This window comes from Camellia sinensis, chromosome 9, assembly GCF_055761805.1.
Source record: "Camellia sinensis isolate YWXY chromosome 9, ASM5576180v1, whole genome shotgun sequence".
NCBI classification, from domain to species: Eukaryota; Viridiplantae; Streptophyta; class Magnoliopsida; order Ericales; family Theaceae; genus Camellia; species Camellia sinensis.
In genome coordinates, this window is record NC_138969.1 from 172,860,734 (window position 1) to 172,878,434 (window position 17,701).

A 17,701-nucleotide genomic window follows, 5' to 3' on the forward strand; every position below is an offset into this window, starting at 1 on the left:
TTTCTGGGGTTGAATTTTTTATTGTAGACTTCTGAAATGTTTTACTATTTACTGGAATAATTTTTTCAGTTTATGAGATTCTGGAATTTTTTATTTCTAATTTAATGTGTGTTTATTAGTTATTTAGAATTTCAGAAAATTTCTAAAAAATTTCAAAAGTGATACAGTTTCTGTTGTGGCATAATTTGAATATTGTATACAGCATATTTTTTGGGTTTGTAATATGTTGCAATTAAAGAAGCATGATTATTTATTTATTTATTTATTTGAATTCCATTATTAAATGAATATAGCATGAGTTAATTGTAAATTTACTTTAAGATGCTATTATATGGAATTTATCATGCTTTGTATATGCCATAAGTAGTGGGAGGTTGTTCGGTTGAGAGAAATCTTTGTAGATTTACTCCCGAAAACTAATATTTTGCGCATGAATTAAATTAAATTTTAGATAATTGTCACCTGTGGTGCAAGAGATAATTACGAGCATAGCGGATTTTCGATCTTGCAACTTGTGTAATATTGTTACTATTTAATTTAGATTTTTGTAGCAAAATTATATTATGCTAATCAAATTAATCCCAATGCGAATTTCTCTCTAAATTGATTTAGCTTATGGAAGTTAATTGGTTGACCTAGACTTAGTAAAGATGTTCAAATGTGAACATTGTAATCCCATTCTTTAGATGAGCAAAAGTCTTGGAGACTTTAGGTCAAGTCTTAATTGAGCCAAAGTAAGGAAACATGACTAAAAGTCGCCGTGGTTTTGTTGCCTTGTTTGGCATAATAAAAACTAATGTGTGCGCTATGGTTAGCGGCACGCTACGTAGTTTTGGTTGGCGAGTTTTGGAGTTATGAAATTAGTAAGCCCTCAATAGATCTGTATATGATCTTGACTATTGAGCTGCGCGGATTGACTTTGTAATTTGACTTGTAAATAATGTTACATCATTGGATAAAGTAACATTCAAGAGTCACGTCATCCAAGAAATGCGAGCTTAAATAAATTAGTCATTAAGTGTAAGACGAGTAGCCAATATGAGCAGTGTTATGCTCTCTACCCAATTATTGGGAGTGGATGGAGCAAAATTTCATGCTCTATAATAGTGTGCGTTGAAATATCACGTGAAGTTAAAAAATTAGCGCTTAGAAGCTGCAAAATCTATTAATACTAAGTGAAAAGATTAGCGCTTAGAAGCTGCAAAATCTATTAACACTATGTGATAAGATTAGCGCTTAGTGGCTGCAAAATTTATTAGCATTGCCAACTTGTCTAAGTCTGGACACTTACTGTTTCCACACTTGAGTGTGAGACATGAAGAGGGGCTTCTTTGTATGATTCCTTAGCTAGGCTAACGTTTTTTGAATAACGTTTACTACTAAGCGCAAACGTTGCAGCATAATAATGAAAAGGTCAAGGCCGACAATGTTGTTATGACTCTAAGAATTGACGCATGGCTCGTGAGAGCATTGTGTTGAATTAGACTCTTCAGCCTAATTCGCGCTTAAGTTACTTCAGGAGCTGTCATAGATTGATAGCTTATTCTCTCCTTCTAGTGGATAGTAGAATTAATTGCAAGTAACTATGAAGCGAGAAATAGAGATGGCAAGAAGAGTATCGTTATCTTTCAACTAGATGCAGTAAAGTGTATAGAGAATAAAATTGACTTGAAGGTGCAGGGAATTAGCACTTACTAGTTAAATTTGCGACTTAGGCGCACTTGATATCTCCATGACATCCTTTTATGATCTAGTGAATATGAATTAGTCGTGAGTCATTACCTAGTTGGGCCTAAACCTTTAAAACTTGTCTTCAAAAACTTACACATTAAAATGATTGGAATTAGTTTATGACATTGGTCATGAATCAGTGGCTTATTATACTTAATCACATTAATGAGATGATGACACGATGGTTTGAGTAGGCCTTTTCGGGCCCACTCGCTTATGACATCATGCTCTCATGTGAATGTGTATTGTTCGCAATGGGTGCGTACAAGTAAGTAGGAAAGCCATAGAAGGTCATTTGTTTTGGCGCATTTAGTCCACTATGATATTTGTAACTAGATATGTGTAAGGGTTTAATAGCTAAGTCTCAATCTCGACACATTTATAGATTACGATACGCATCTGAGTCAAGAATATTTGATCTCCCATAAGTCAAAAGTTTTGAGATGATTTTTTGACATTGCACATATGAGGTTGAGATCAATTAGATAACAGCTTTCGTGTTTTTAGTTTTGACCAAGGTGGCGAGTATCTATTTGAGTTTTTTTTTAAAGAAAAAACTCTATGAAGAGAAATGGATGCTTAGAAAATTGATTATTCCTAATACTCAATAACACAATGGTGTAGTAGAGATAAGGAATTAAGTATTGTTAATTTTAGGTGGATAATGCCGTAAAATGTTTCCCAATTGGGAATTGCACTAGTTTGTTGCCTATATCCCTAACTAAGTGCCCTCCATATCAGATTTTACACTCCATTTGAGTAATGGGTTGGCGGAGAGCCATCTATGGGTGATCTGTAACCGTTAAGCAGCTTATCTTTATTATACTTCTCATAAGATTGCGAAGTTAAGACCTAGGGTTCTATAGCGCATTATTGTATGCTGTCTTGTAAACACAAAGGGTCGTGTGGCGCATTATTGTATGCGGTCATGCAAGCCCTCCGGGTCATGTGCATATAGGTAAGCAGCTTTGTGGTAGTGTAACTAAGTCACACAATGTTTTTTCGTAGTAAAGGTGACGTGAATAGAGTTTTGGAACTCTATAATATAGAGAATTCTAAGCATAACGCTTTTATGTAGCCTAGTTGAGAATGGAAAGAAATTTCCAATATCCTAGGACAGTGGGAGCGATGTGCCTACTAATGGATTACTCCATTAGAAAAGAATACTCTACATTCTTAGTTGCGTGGTAGCGAATGTGAAAATTTTTCACGTCATCATTGGGTGATTGAGAGGGAAACATTCATGATTGCTCCGCAAGATGATAAAAAGCCTAGGATAATGCCAAAGGCTCTAGTCCCCTGTTTTTAGAAAGTGGATTAATGTTGCGCAGCTTAAGACAAAGTCTTTGAGGATTAACCATTTCTATAATTTGGTTGACTTTCTATTATGACGCGAAACTGTTTTAAAGTTATGCGTAATTTGGATAGTCATTGTTGAGACATAAGGCTCGCTAGATACCGAAAAGTCGCACCATTGAGGAAAGTGTAGACCATGAGAAGACTTCCTCCTGGGGAGTGAGGTTATTTCGACTTAGGCTATGATTGACATAAGTTCGGAAAATTGATTTGTGGACATTGTGACCCAACTTCTCGTTGGAGAATTGGATAAGTAGATCAGTAGGGATTTACCTTCTACTTTTATGGTGAAAAGTTAGGAGCGTAAAAAGGTTGCTAGTTCCAATAAATCTTTTACAGCCTAAAACAGTTATCCAAATAGTGGTTCTTAGATTTTGTCAAGCCATGATAGGCCAACGATGATCGATGAAGACCACTGAGGCATGATCAATGGTCCAAAAGAAGTTTTTCCTTACTTAGTCATTATGAGCCAGGAATTTATAAGGTTGTCGCCACCTAGGGTGGGCAGTCCTCTATTTTAGATATGATGGACATGGGTGATGTAATTTATATGCTCGGATGTACGATCCTTAGGGATTGCTTTGGGAGAATTCATGTTTTGTCTTCGATGACTTACATAAGGAATACCCTAGAACGATTCTAGATGCAAAATTGCAAACCCATTGACTTACCTATCGGTAAAAGCCAGAGCCTTAGTTATTGAGTGAATCCTCAGATTGTCTTTGGGAGAAACAGATGACCTATATTCCTTGATCTTTTCTTTGTCGTGGGAGCCTAAAGTACACTATGTGGGCGTATTTGGCATGATAAGTATTATCTTTGGTAAATGGTCAACTGAGTTGTTTAGACATTGACTTTGCTCATTCGAATATGGATGAAATGCTTTACTAGTAGTATATTAATTTGCTCCTTATAAGATTCAATGCGCTAATTGGGTGCATATGCGCTAGTTGGGCGCATCAAGAATGAACGCAAATTGGTCACCAAAATATCTTTAGAGAGGTTATTGCGCAAGAGGTAGTGATCTTAAATCACTTCATGTGAGGCGCACATGGTGGATTCCGTTGTATATACTTATCGCAAGAGGTGCTGATAAGGCTTATGTTTGGAATCTAGAATTGCGCAAGCTGTGGTCAAATTTTTTTTAATCGATCACTTATTTTGAGATGATGGAATGTTGACACTATTATGGTTTGTGTCATAATGATTAGCAGATAATGATGTCAGCAGACAAGATTGGCTTACTCATACGAGCAATCGGCCTTAGTGCTTGGGAGTGAGCAAGGATGAGACTAGTGGTTTATTTTTATTTGGAGCCAAGAGAGGCTTAAATAATCCACTATATATGTCGCCTTGGTTACAACCAAGATGAGGTCGTGTTAAGGACCAAACATGGATGTTAGTACCCACTTTTCATGTTGTGCCTGTTATGATTAGCCAGATGCGAGATCTCATTTGGCGCCTAGAAGGCGAACAAATAGAGAATTCGGGTTAGGCGCTAGAAGCGACTAGACTAATATCTGTACGGTGTATCAAGTATGACGTCACTCTTTTGGAAGAGTTACTCCACCGTAGCATGTATTCATACTATATGTGCTTGACGACTGAGTAATGAGATAAGAGAATGGATCCATGTTTCCTCACCATGTGAGTCTTACGTGTCATTATTGATATGACTTTTATTTATGTACCATTTTGTGACTTTTGATTATGTCATAAGGTAAGGGGTTGATGTTCTGCTACTTTGGTATATTGCATGCAGTCATGTATGATTCGGCCTTAAGGGACATCACTGGAAAAGCGGTCAATCCTAAACTAAATGGCATGAGGGCAAAGGGAAGATCATCTAGTATTACACCACTGTTGTGTATTCACTGCCGGCAACTCACATCGCTCTGTATGAGAAGCGGATTGAGTGTGAATATATTGCAAGAATTGAGAGGGTCAAACATGCTCTTTTGAGGGATTAGAGATGTTTTTTGGACCAGTGTAATTAGATGGGTCTGGGGTATATAAGACACTATTTTTGTTCTTTTTAGGTTGATGTCTCTATGCTGGCTCATTTTGAATTTCTAGTATAGAGCTCCCATATGCAGATGTTCTCAGCAGTTGCACGGTGCAGTGGCTAGTATGAGATTGTTTATTTTTTGGGGAGATTGAGATAGAGATGTGGCAGTGTCATGCCAACTCATGTCCGAGTGGGAGATGTTAGAAATTGGGCGCCTACGTGGCATGACCCTTAGAACCTTTTGAACCTGAACCTTTTGAACCTTATCCATGTAAGTTTGAATTTGAATTCAAAACTTATTTGGATAACCATTCAGGATATCTATATCTATCATATCAATAGATATGGATAGATGGATAGATAGATATTGGTTATATATCAGATATACGTTATGTGGTTTTTACCCATAATCTTTTTTCCCAGACTTTCTCTCTGACTCTCTCCCAGAAAACAACGATCAAGCCATCTTGCACTGTGACTTGTGTGGGTGATACTCATTTTGTAGTATCACTCCACTGCTGGGTTCGTTGACTGATTAGATTTTGGAAGCACGTGATTTACCCACGAGGTTGTGTCATTAAGGTATGATCCGAATTATTTTTATCCGCTGCGTTAATTTATAATGCTTTATGATTTACATACACTCAAATCATAATTCTACAACACACAAACTCAAAATACAACTTATACTCTCAAATCATATTTACAAAACACAACCAAACGCAGGCTGTGTTTTTTTAAAGTTGCATATTATTCATTCATTCCTTCTTTATTTTATTTTATTTATTTATTTATTTATTTTTATATGTTCTAAACCCACCCTATCTAATAATATTATGTGTCTCCACAACACAAATACTAAAGTTCAGAGATTGTTCCTTCATTCTTAATTATTCTTTTAATTTGATTTTTTCTTAGTTTAATCAAAACTTTGATCGAAGCTTTTGCTATTTGTTAAAGAACACCATGTCTTAATCGTGTTATGTACAAGTTGACATGTTTAAAAGCAAATCTAATTAGTGTCATAATACACCAAATGATTAGTAGAAGACAAATTAGAAGGTGAATTTTCTTCTTCTTTTTTAAATGTTTTATTCACAAATTAGTTCCAAATTTAAAAAGTCATAGAAACAGTAATGGTAGGGGCTAAAATAGACAATAGAGTTGTATTTGTTTGTACTATTTTAATTTATTTCTTAGAATAAGTTTGTTCCTAGTCTACTCTGTGGATTTGATCGTACTGTTTGGGACTGTTGAGTTCATCATGAGTTTCATCTCGATAATTTGAATCATTAATTTTTTAGACAATAATCATGTTTATTATCTGTCTCTAAAAAAATGAATGATCCAATTTTCAAATAATATTTGTTGTTCAAGTTTTTTTTTTTTTTTTTTGCAAATAAATTTCATAAAATAACATAGCTATGATTATCAGACTGACCTGATTTTTTTCTTCAATCATCTACATCTAAAATAATATTTTCAAATATGTGTTGGCATTCCAAATTTCACATCAGAAATAGTTGAAAAAAAAAAAGCACTCTGTTTGGTTTCGATTTCCAAAATTCACTTTCTAGAAAATTTTAATTTTTTGTTTTTCGTATTTTTTTTTCATCATTACTGAATGTTTTAAATATTTTAACCATTTTTTTAAAAATTTTTTAGACACACCTAACATAAATATATTTAAAAATTATAATATTTGTAAAAAAATCTTTAAAAAATTCACGAAATACCAAAAATAAAAAAAAAAGAACATTCAGTACATTTTTTAAAATATTTTTGTGTATTTATTAATTTTTAAAATTTTTTTTTTCAAATATTTTAATTTTTAGATACGTCTAAATAAGTTGCATTTAAAAAAATAAAAACAATTGCTTAAAAATTTTAAAATATTCATTAAAAACAAAAAAAAAAAACTTAATGTCTAAAAAATTGAATTAAAAAAAAAATTGAATTCAAATACATTGATTCTTCATATTTTTTAATTTTTTTTTGGGGTGACAATTTCTTTGCACCCCATTACTTTGGACCTATGCACAATTGCATCCTTAACCTTTATTTATTTATTTTTATTTTTATTTTTTTTGAGTATATACCATATCCCAACATTACCCTGTATTTCCTTGGAAACCCCATCCTTACAACCTTCTTTCTCTAGCAGCCCACTACTTCAACCCATCTTTCCCGGGTCCTCTACCGATGCCTTTCTCCATTGCAACCCTTCTTAGGTTGCCCTCACCTATAGGCGACACATTGTCTTAATCCCCTTATCCAGTATTGATTCCCCTACTTAGCCTCTCCCTCTCCTATGTCATCTACACGCACCTCAATCATCTCCAATGTCACTCTTAACCCCTCATTTGCTAATGTGCAATACCTTCCACCTTTTTTTCTTCTACAATGCTACTTTACGAAACTCTAGCCGTCACCAACGCGCGCGCGCGTGCGCGAGAGAGAGAGAGAAAGAGAGAGAGAGAGAAGAGAAAAAAATAATGAGAAATCGCACAAAGTCGTAAAGGGACCAAAAGGTTAGGATTGCGGGGGTCCTAAAGGTGAGGTGGTTGCGAGAAAAGGCTAACGCTGTGTTTGGTTGGAGGATTTGAGAAGAGATTTTGAAAAGAAAACAAAAAATGTGTGTGAAACTATGTGAAATATAAATATATTTTATTTACATTTTACTTATATTTTTCCTTTCTCTTTCCAAAACTCTTTCCAAATTTCCTAACCAAACACAACGTAAAGGAAAAATAATTGGGGTTGTGGAACTGGAGAGGGGTGAGGTAGTTGGGAAGAGGTTGGGTGTTGGTAGCAAAGCTGGGAATAGAAGGGAGAAGACAGCTAAGGGTGTGTTTGTTTGGACGAACTGGATAGGGGGACATTTTAATTCATCGGATTGTTAATCCTGTGATACATTGTTCCCGGACAATTTGATTGGATTAGATTTGTATCCTATGTTTGTTTAGTCATGAGATTAGATGTCTGAATTGAACTATTCTGTTGAATCCTATGTTTGTTTAGTCATAGAATTAGATGAATTGGGCTATTCTATTGAATCTTATGTTTGTTTAGTCATGAAATTAGATGTTTGGATTCGATTATTCTATTAAATCCGATATGTATTCTATTTTATTTAATTTTTTTACTAAAACTTTTAAAAAATTAAATAAATAGAATATCAATAAAAATTATATAAATTTTAGTTGAGATTTTTTAATTTTATTTTAATCTGAACTTTTAATAAATTGAACTTTTAAAGAGATATTATAATCCATTAGACTATTAATTTAATTTAATTTTTAGTTGAGATTTTTAAATTTTATTTTTCTTTACTAAGTATAATTAAAAATAATATAAATAAAAAATTGAGAGCAAAAGATGATGGCCAAAAATGTCATTTTAACCTTCCAACTTGGAGGAGTTATCCCACCCTTTTTATCTCACATCCTTCCATGAGACACAATAATCCCACAAATAAGGGATTGATAGTCCGGTCGAACTATTAGTCCAGCTTATATTTTTTAAATCAAACATTGGACTATCACATGCATTGGACATGAAATTTTATTCCACACTCTAATTCCCCCAAACAAACACCCTGTAAAGCTACTAGTTGTGGCCGGAGTTGGCAGTGGGATAAGGTTAAGATTAGATTTGGGAGGTTAGGAATAAAGGCCAAAATGAAATCCTTTTATAGGATAAAATTAATATACATTTTTTGGATGGAGGGGATCCAAAGTAATTGTGTGGACAAATTAGTATTTCTTTTTTGTTTTGTTTTGTTTTTTTTTTTTTGGGGGGGGGGGGTGGTGGGGTGTTTGGGTTGGGGTGGAATGACATCTTTATCCAAACCAATTATAACTTATTGGATCACTTGCAGATGATAAGATGGTCATCTCTTAACTCTAGATACGTGGTACAAACACTGCAAGCCCCAACCATGTAATTTGACAGAAGGATTGTTATATATTCTCCGATGAATTTTATCATTTTATTTTTTTAACATAAATTTGCACAATATATGTTTAAATATAGAATTTATCATATTTTAAAAAGTATTTATATATAAAAGGTATGAAAATTCACATGACATAGCCCAATGTTGTCTCACCAGAAGTATGTTGTGTGGTGTGTTGATACACGCAACTCATACATATAACCACAGGGTGAACTTAGGGTTTGCTATTTGCTCCTTTTTTCTTTTTTTTTTTTTGTAGTAATTTTTTTTAAAAATTATTTATACTTTTGGAAAGTTGATTTTTTTTTTAATTTTAAAGAAAGTTCATAAAAGTCAAAAAAAAAAAAGTAAAATTTTTTTTAATGTTTATTTTGGCTTTTCAATTTTTTTTTTTTTAGAAAAAGTTTTCAATTTTCTTTTACTTTTTAGTTGTCTGTTTACGCAAGACGAATTGGATAAGAATTTTTTTTAACATAAGTATAAAAATTAAATACAAAAATATTTTTAAAAAATAATTTATTTGAAAATTTCCAAACAGTGTTTTAGTGACCAAGCCTATCTAAAATATGCTAAACTTAATTAGTGATTTTTTTTTTCTTTTTACATATGATATGATGTTAAGGAGTTAATAAGTTAGATTATAATGAAAGAGCTGCAGTGGTGCCATCGATTCAAACTCTAAACCTCTAATATTTTCATTATTTCAATAGACAATTAAATAGACCATTATACTAATTGATGTGTCCCATACTAGTTTTATTTATACTGTGGAAATTCTCTGTGATGACAATATTCCCAATGTGTGAAAGAGAAGTTGGTGAGAAAAGAAACTAAACAGTGTGATTAGAATCGTAATGTTGCATTTGATTTATACTATATGATGATTAAATCACTACAGGAAATGACACTTTTGGTGACCAAAATATTGGTCGCCAAAAGCCCCATTTTTGCTCGCCGAAACAAATTAGCGACTAATTCTTTTTGTCGCCAAAGTCGTCGCCTATGCTCTGTCGGCAATAGTATTGGCGACTAAACTATTTTTGGTCACTGAAAGTGAACGTTTTGGCTACTAAAGTCTGGATAGTCGGCAAAGGTTATCTTTTGACGACTAAAATATTAGTTGTAAGAATTTATTCTTAATTAGGCTGTCATTGACTATATTTTGTTTGGTTTGTGAAAAACGGGTTGAACGTGATTCAGATAGATTGACTGGTATGAGCCCAAAATTATTATTGTGATCCATAAAGTTTGGGCCATGGACATCTTAGTGTATATATTATTTTATATGTGGATATGTGATATGGAGGTGTAAGGCCTGTTTTAAGTTATTTGGGTTCCTTAATGGGAGGGCCCAGTAATTGTTTTATTTAGGCCCAGTCCCCTCTCCTATCCTTATTAGGGTTTACATATATCTATATATATGTAGATCAAAGGGTTGTCAGCCCCATTGAAAAGACAACATAAAGATTAGGAGAAGGAGGGGAAGAGCTGGTGCTAAGGTTTTCCGATTGTGAATACCATCATCTTTCAAAGAAGCAAAACTCAAGACAATAACGGAATCAAACGGTATGTATCCAAGTTTTATGTTTTAGTAGTTAATTATATTCATAGTGTTTTGATTTCTAGTATATAGATCCTATATTCTTACATTAGTCGCCAAAAGTGAACATTTGGCTACGAAACTTTGAGTAGTCGGGAAAGGGGAAATTTGGCGACTAAATTTTTAGTCGCCAAAAGTGTTCAAATAAAATTAATTTTTTTTTAGCGACTACAAATTTTAGTCGTAGATAAGTTTTAGTCGGCAACATTACTACATTTAGGGACTAAAGAATTTAGTAGCCAAAAAATTATTTTTCATTAAATTTTATTTTTTGCTACTAACCATTTGGTCGCCGAAAGTCTTCATTTATTTTTGGCTACTAAACTATTTAGTAGCTAAAAATCTTTGGGTTCTTTTTGGCTACCAAATATTTAGTGGCTAAAAACATTGATTTCCTTTTTAACTACCAATTGGTTAGTCACTAACAAATTTACTTTTTCTTTTTTGGCTACTAAACATTTACTTGCCAAAAACTTTATTCAGTGTTTTTTTTATTATAATTTATTTATCTACAACCTGTATTTATTTCGTGCAACCTGCACCCTGTATATAAACAAAATAATACATATTTCTATTTCGTTTCAACCATACAAAAATTTGGTGTTTTAACATCAAATTCTATACAAATCAAATATAATCCAACCCAAAATAATAATTCCATACAAACAGATAATCATACAAAATAGATATCCTTTGTACACAAAATTCTACATCAAATGTCATTTACATAATATTTTGAAGGTGTAAACATGATGGAAAAATTAAATTTATTTACTAAAACACTTGCTTAATTTAACAATGAAGCCATTGATCTAAAGGCTTCTCATCCTTCAAGCTTGCTTCATATAGTTTGGTACCTTTCTTTCTGAAGACACCAACTGCAAAATAATAATCAACCTCTCAATCAGCGGAAGCATTTAGCAAATAAGTATAGATAATTAAACAGCTTAAATAGAAAGATAATTAAATTGATGCTAACAAATCTCCCTGCTGATGAAATTAGTTTCAATTTTTTTAAATGAGTTTACTGTAAAGAACTACTCTATCACTAGGATAGTAGCATTTCTTATAGCATTGGAACTACTCTATAAACTTGCCTCTTGAAAACCATCGAGCGACAATGACATCAAAGCAACCTTTGTAGCGGCATGCTCTGCTTCTTTTAAAGTCCTAAAGTACCCTGGACTCTCAAAGGAATGCCCATCCATGAACAAAGGATCAAGTTGAACAACATAATACATAAAAGTGATTTTCCAACAAATGATCCATCATGTAGTCATATATATCTAAGTGCCTTGAAGCAAAATTAAAAGCACAACAGAAATGACAAGCAAGTGAATGTAGTCATACATATCTCAGCATATATCACCCATTAAATTACTTACCAACTTTGACATCTAAAGCATTTGAATGAATCTGAGAACTCATATCTGTTTCTTCAATCTTAGGTCCTTCAACAATGGGTTTCGCATCTACAATTCAATTATGTATGTGGATTATAAATAATGATGGCGAGTAAAAATATTCAGGGCATGTCAAAGTTCTTATCCAACAAATATCCTACTTTTTTTAAACTAAATTATCATCATAGGCTTCTAACTATATTTTCCACAAAGAAAAATGACCTCAAATCTCTCTGTTACCAAACATAAAGGAGAATTGGGGCATCCCAAAGAAACGAAATCATTTGTTGGCTTCAACACATAAAGGTGAGGATCATCTTCAAACTCTGCAAGGAACAAACAAGCATTGTAATTAAACCCAGAGATCCAGTTGTCATGGTCTTTGAAGCAAACATTTCAAATATGAAATAATATAACTAATATGATTAAATGTATCATCTTAGATTCATCAGAAGAAGAAATCAAAAAACAAAAAACAAAAATCAACTTAGGTGACTCAATAAACTTTCACTACTTTTTAGTTAAGTTAAGTTAAGTTTGATTGATTGATTACCAGGAGCAGAAGCAGAGCTAAACTGCTACCCTAAGCTAGACCACCCAGATTTACCAGGAGCCCACTGCAGCAAAACCAGATCAATGATACACTCTCCTACCCAAAGACAAACCAGCCAACTGGGGACAGTCCAGACTCAAACACCCATATCTCATCTACTAAATTAGCCCTAAATTTATCAATTATTTACAAGTTGGGATGAGCAAAGTGAGCCCAATACCAGATTCTGATTATCACTTGAAATTTGTTGCTCTAAAAATCTAACATAACTGCAAGGAACCGTACACAATCCAAGTCAATAATCAAGAACATAATTTCAAATCCTTAGTTTAATAAAACTTGGCCAAAGGAAAACATATGAAAGTACTTGACGATAATTTCACTAAGCATATCATTACAAACAATCTCTTATTCCCAAATTCTCCTTTAGTTGCTGAGAAAGCTGTGGTAAATCCAAACAGAAGCAAAAAGACTAATAGTCCAATCTTATTGTTGAGTGATTTCTCAAACCCAAATTAAAATCCAAATATTTATATAGGGAATGACATGTATTCAGGTCCAAGTGATAGAAAAGACATAAACTAACTTCATTTTCCTTCATTTTCTCAGCAACCAAACAGTGGACATCCAAAAAAAGAAGAAAAACCCAATTACACCTCACCAAGATAAGGCAAAAGAATGAATCAGAATCATAGAACGGCATAAAATATAACATATAAAGAGAGAAATTTAAAAAGAGCACCTCGACAGTCCAAATGAAGAAATCAAGAGGCTCAGGAGGGCGTTCTTTGTTCATCTCCCAAATCAAGACACAAAGAAACCTAACCTTCAAATCAAATTAATCTTGAACAAGATCAAATGATTCCATTAAAAACAAAATCAGAAAAAACGCGACATATTTATGAATATATGAGTGATGATGGATTTACCGCGTGAGGAGGAGGTGTAATTATGGGTCTGATTGTCTTCTTCTTCTTCTCCTACATTTGATGCTCAGATTATGATTTCAGAGAGAGAAACAGAGAGGGAGGTTCTTTGAACCAAAAGGCTTCACTTTTTACGCACTCTCTTGCTCTCTCTCTCTCTCTCTCTCTCTGTCACACACACACACGCACACACTGAATCTATTCACCGGCGCTGTGAGACTCCATTTGTAAAGTCCGCCGGAATCACCAGATTGGGATTGAGAAGAACATGAAGGAGAAGGGATTTAGAGATTCAGACCGCGAGAGAGAGAGAGAGAACATCGGTAAAGGGCTAGGGCAAATATAAGGAAAAGGAGAAAAGTTAATAAAAATTAATTTTTTATTTTACATTTGCCGACTAAAGGCTTTAGTAGCCAAATGTATACCTACGGCGACTAAAAGTAGATTTTGTCGCTGAAAATCAACTTTTGGCTACTAAATTTTTAGTCGCCAAAGACAAAAATTAATTTTTTATTTTACATTTGCCGACTAAAGGCTTTAGTAGCCAAATGTATACCTACGACGACTAAAAGTAGATTTTGTCGCTGAAAATCAACTATTGGCTACTAAATTTTTAGTCGCCAAAGACAAAAATTAATTTTTTATTTTACATTTGCCGACTAAAGGTTTTAGTAGCCAAATGTATACCTACGACGACTAAAAGTATTTTTTGTCGCCAATTTCTGGCATTTTTGCCGACTAAATTTCTTTTAGTTGCCAATTGTGATATTTTTAGCTACTAAATTTTTTTTAGTCGCCAATTGTAATATTTTTAGCTACTAATTTTTTTTTAGTCGCCAATAATTAACATTCCCCTACGAAAAAAAATTAGTAGCTAAAAAGTTGACTTTTGCCGACTAAAATTAATTTTGGTAGCCAATTCCCACACTTTTGGCGACTAAATTTGTTTTGGTAGCCAAACATGGTCGCCAAAAATGTGTTTTCTTGTAGTGAACAACTGATAAATCCTAGTTTAGTGACACTGGGCCTGTTTGGTAGTGCTTATAAGCCGCTTATTTAAGCTTTTAGCTTAATTTAAGCTATTTTGAAGTGTTTGGTGTAGCTTAAGAATACAGATTATAGCTTTTTGTAAGCTGAAAATCAACTTATTTGAAAAGTGGCTATGGGGGTGCTTTTCTAAATCAGCTTAAACGGAAAGCTGAGAAGAAAGGGTAAATTTACTTAAATGCCCCTCATCAACTTCAAGTATTATCAAAACACCAATATATAAACCCCCGAACTCAATCACTATTCACTTCTTCGAGAGACAAAACTTGAGAGGCGATTTCCGACGGTGATTTCTGGTGAGATTTGTCTCTCTTTCCGGTGCGATTTCTCTCTCTGTCTCTCTCTCTGCGATCGCTGCAGATCTCTCTCTCTCTCCGGCATTGTTCGTGTCTGCGATCAATCTAAAACCCTTCTATGCCGGTGAACAAACCAGAGCTCTCTCACGAACCTCCCGTCACCACTGCCATCGCGATCGCGACCTGAAACCTAACCACCGCCATCGCGATCGCGATCTGCTCCATGCTTTCTCTCTTCACCGCCATTGTGATCACGATCTGCTCCATGCTCTCTCTCTCTCCCTCTCTCTCTTTTTGAGATCGAGATTGCGATATGAAACTGTAACAACCGCCATGCCTCTCTCTCTCTCTCTCTTGCTCTCGATCTGTGTTGATCTGGCAAGAAACCCTAGCCACCGATGGCTGTTCGCCGGTGGCGTTGAAACCCTAGAAAATAAATTGAAAAAAAAAATAAAAAAATCAATATTGATATTTATTAAAAAAGAAAAAATTACTTTTCAGAATTAATAAAAACAGAATTAACATTTAATATGAAAAAAATTTAAAAAATTACTTTTCAGAATTAATTAAGCCATTTTAGCCATTAATTAAGCATTGATACTAATAAATAATTTTAGTAGTAATTGATGCTACTTAAGCAATTAATTGACACCAATTAATTTTATAATGAAAAAATGAAATAATTTTACTAAAATGAAAAAATGAAAAAATAATTGATGAGCAAATTGATAAAATAATTAAAATGAAATATCACTAAAAATAAAAATGAAAAATAATAATAATAAAGAAGAAGAATGAAAAATAATAATAATAATAATAATAATAATAATAATAATAATAATAATAATAATAATAATAATAATCACTAAAAATGAAGAAGAATGAAAAATATCACTAAAAATGAAAATTTGAAATATCACTAAAAATAATTAAAATGAATAATAATAATAATAATAATAATAATAATAATAATAATAATAATAATTGATGAGCAAATTGATAATTTTTATACTAAAATCACAAATAATAATAATAATAAAGAAAAGAAATATAGGTATAAATAATTAAAATGAATATACAAAAAATAATATGTAATGAAATCACAACATTAATATGAATTAGAACATGAATTAATTTTAATGAATTAATAAATTAAACAAAATTAACAAAGAAAGAAGAGAAGAAAAAAAAATTTAAAAAAAGAAAAGAAAATAAGGTGAAAAAGAAAAGAAAATAAAATAAAATGAAAAAGAAAAAAATGTATTATAAATGAAATCACAAATTTTATATCTTATAAGAGCAAAAATGACAATTATACAGCAAAAAGTTATTTTACAGCTTATTTATCAAACACTACTCTACTATTTAAATTCATAATCCCACAACTGCACCAAATAGATTACTAGCATATGTTCACAACTGTAAATTATAATCTGTTAAGTTATAATAAATAATCATTTTCTTACCGTTCTACCAAACGACATTGTCTTTTTTATATTATTTTGTGGTACGAAAAAAGTCATACGTTAGATGGAATTGCAAAGACTTCCAAAAGGAATTGTGTTAGGTGGGATTTGTGCGCGTACATGTAAAAAGAGAGGTTGTTGACCACCGATTTTAGATGGTGCATCACGTGCCACTCTTTGAATTGTTGTTGAGAGTTCTCAACTGCACGTGTGTATCTGCAAGTGATTACACATAAAATAAAATAATCTATTATTATTTTAAAAGAAAATTGCTTGAGACCACAAATTAGTGGTAGCACCACCCGCTACCACATTGATGTGCCTTTCTTTTTTTTTTTTTTCTGTTTTTTTTTAAGTGTGTGTCAACTCATTTAGAGCACCACTTTTAGTGGTACTTTAAAGCATCACTTTTAGTGGTATGTAGCTTTGCTTATTTTAAAAATATGTAGAGCACAAACGTTTTTCTATTTTCTATTTTTTGCATTCCGAAAATATTCTTTCAAACTTATTAAATATCACACATTAACCTACATTTACCAAATAATCAAACATCTTTCAGAATTCAAATATTTTTAAATATCAAACACATTCAAACATCATAATATGATTATTTTTTTTCATAATTCTACTATTTTTCTTCTATTTCAAAAATACCCTCTTTATAATTAGATTTGAATGAAATGACAAGCATGAAGCATTGCCACATTTGAATGAAAAAGCATGTACAAATTGTTGTTCCCATCTATCTACTATTATAACAAGAGAGTGGCTTATTTGCATTTTACCAAAAAACTAGACTATCTAGTCTTGTAAATAAAATGATGCCACATCATCATTTTATATATTCAACGGTTCAGGCTGCATTGAAGAAAAAATATAATGGTTTTGTCTCTTGTAATCATCATGTTTGGCCACGTCCCTCCCCGCTATTGCCTTTTCTTCCCTCACCCGTGGCCAATGCAGCATCGTTTATTGCCATACGCCCATTCCTCACTCATTTCACTACATAAATTTTTTTTAAAAATAGCTTTGTTGAATATGAAGATATAAAATAATTGAGGGTATGAATGGTTGTACCAGAGCATGGGTTGTAAATTAGTTGGTAAGAGTTGGTTAATACTTGTTAAGATTAGCTAGAATATGGTGGTCATGACGTGCATCAGAAGTTAATAAAGGAAATTGCATCAACTGATTGCCTCTGACAATAGTCGGAGTTCAGATCTCAAGTAAAGGTGAGATGTCTTGATGGGCTGCAACGGAGGGAGATGATACAGTTGTAACTAGAGAGGAAGATGTACAAGAGAGGAAGGTGATTTATCAAAGACGAGGGGCTGCGCGAGGTTTAGAGGTGATGGTA

General features: G+C 32.8%; 1 long non-coding RNA gene across 1 annotated transcript; it reads right to left on the reverse strand.

Moving 5' to 3' along the window:
- Positions 1–12,243: 12,243 nt before the first annotated feature.
- LOC145799764 (uncharacterized) lies at positions 12,244–13,831 on the reverse strand. Its single transcript, XR_014341317.1, has 3 exons — positions 13,539–13,831; positions 13,352–13,435; positions 12,244–12,382 (listed from the first exon to the last, which is right to left on the reverse strand). It is a non-coding gene; the product is annotated as an uncharacterized LOC145799764 (long non-coding RNA).
- Between the last annotated feature and the right edge of the window lie 3,870 nt (positions 13,832–17,701).